Source organism: Phragmites australis, chromosome 17, assembly GCF_958298935.1.
Source record: "Phragmites australis chromosome 17, lpPhrAust1.1, whole genome shotgun sequence".
Classification (NCBI taxonomy): domain Eukaryota; kingdom Viridiplantae; phylum Streptophyta; class Magnoliopsida; order Poales; family Poaceae; genus Phragmites; species Phragmites australis.
In genome coordinates, this window is record NC_084937.1 from 1,412,688 (window position 1) to 1,415,274 (window position 2,587).

Below are 2,587 nucleotides of genomic sequence, written 5' to 3' on the forward strand. Positions count from 1 at the left end.
TGTAGAATCTTGTATATGAATAACGGTGCAACTTTTTTAGATTGGGACATCATGTTTATTTGAAAGAGATGTGATGAACTGGACGTTGCAAATCAAAGGAGATGGAAAATTAATTAATGGAGTTCCTTGGCAAATTCTAGCATATAGAAATATCCCCTGACCCAACTTTTTATTTGCAAGGATGCTATTATGCATTCATTTTATGTTTCTCTGAGATGAAGTGGTTTTTAGAGTGTTCCTTGTCAGCTAAATTCTGCCCAGCATTGCATTAGGAAGCTTAAGGGCACTTTGAGCAAACAAGATCTCCAACAAACATCATGTTTTGCCATCAATTTATCTTATCAGAACAACACACAAATCTGAATAGGGTGGATAGTAAAGTGAAAACCTACAGCACAGGAATGGGAAAATATGTTGTTTGGATTGCAGGAAAATTGTGTCTAAGGCTCCTAACTCCAAACATTTTATGCCCAAAATTTCATCATGTCATGGTCTTGTAAAAATGCAATAAGATGAAGCTCCCTCATCATTCATGGATAGGAAAACAACTCCAAAATATTTTATTAAACTTTCCGTGTCAAATATGGAAAACAGTGCTACTTCTTCAAACTGGGACATCATGTGAATGCGAAACAGATGTCATGAGCTGGGAGTTGTTAATCTATAAGATGGAATATTGTGCTGCACTGCAGATGGACAAACTCTACAATTGAGATTACACTAGAAACATCCACTAGCTAGCCCAACTTGGTTTGGCAAGGATGCTACCATGCTTTTAGAGTGCCTTGTCAGCTAATTATACTGTGCCCAGGATTATTTATATTGGGAAGCTTGAGTATCTGTCCCCCAAAATTTCTAAAGTAGTCCACCCTATATATGAATTTCTAGGAAATGCTAAAAGCCCTCCCCACAACAAGGTCTCCAGCAGACACATCGTCGTCTGCCTGTGAATTTATCTTATCAGAACAATACAGTGGCCAATCTGAGCATCCATTGATGAAAGAAGACATCTACATTTTTCCTAACAGCAGGTAGGATGACTCGTATATAGGAAGGACATAGTATTCAGGTACGTATGTTGTAACACCCTGAATTTTAGCATATAAAAATATAGCAAAATTCGCTCCAAATTAAAACTTTTTCTAATTATTAAACTAGTATAAAATCAAGGAAGTATATATTTGATATGTATATACTTGTATGTATATATTCAAATATATTATTTTGTGCTAAGTATTCCAGAAAGCACCAAGTTAGTTCTAAATTAATCGTTGCAATGAATTGATTATATGCATTTTGGTTTATTGGTTCTTATGGTTCTTTGCGTGGTGATTCGAATTGAATACTTCTCAATTCGAATACATTTTAATTCTTCTCGGCAATTCCCTAATTCAATTCAGATCCGAATTCAAATACTCCTGTTTGAATTCAATCCCAGATATCCCAAATCCAGTTTCAATCAAATCCTTCTCATTTTCATATTCGAGTGCGGTTCAAATCATTCATGGTGCATTCAAATGCCTTCCCGTTCAATCGCTTCGCAAACTCAGTTCATTCGTTTCGAATCAAGTTCCAAATTCGAATCTCATATCAAATCCATTTCTAATTCAAATCTAATTTGAATTATGCCAATCCAATTTAATTTGAATACATTCGTTTGAATCTTTCCAAACCCGGTTACCAATTCAAATTATACAAATTGAATTACACAATCCACTTCAAATTCAATATATTTATTTGAATTATCACAAATCCATTCGATTCAATTGCATTCAAATCGAATCATTCCATTCCAATTTGAATCGATATTCATACACAAATATCTCTCTCTCTCTCATCTCTCCTTCTCTCCAGCCCATGCCCTGCTCTCCTTCCTTCTCCCATGCCTACTCTTCCCTCTCTGTGTGATCACCGACCAAATCAGTAGCCCATGCTCTGCACCGGCCATCTCTTCCTGATCCTTCCATCAAGCAGGCCAAAGCCATTTTACTTCCTTCTCCAAGCTTCACCTGCAAGCCATCCTCCACACCGAACAACTACATACATACACTCCAGCCTACACAACACAACAGCAGCAGCTCTCCGTTGCTTCTCCTCTCCCTGCAAGCATACACACACGCAGGCATACACATCATAGCACAAGCACAGCCGCCCACGAGCTCCTCCGGCGCCGTTCTCTCCTCTTCGCGCCATGTTGCAGTTCCCACGTGCTCGTCGTCTCATGCCGGCCTTCGCTGTTCCTCTCCGCCGCCGTGACCTCCTCCTGCGTGCGCCGCCCGTGCCGGTGAGCCCCTCTCCTTTCCCTGCCCTCCTCTGTTCGGCACCGCCGCCCAGCGCTACGCTGCCCTCTGCGCCGTGCCCCTAGGCTGCGTCGCCTGCACTGTCCAGCCGAGCCACTCTGGCGCCATGCCTCCTACGCTCCACCGCGCCGCCCCGGTGCGCAGCGCTGCCTTCACCGCCCCGGCCAACCTCCTCTCTTCCAGGCGCGCCACCCTCTCCAGCTCCCTCCTCCCCTTGCTCGGCCGTGCGCAAACTCCGGCACAGCCGCGCTGCGCATCCCGTCGCGCCACCGAACCTCCGCTGACGC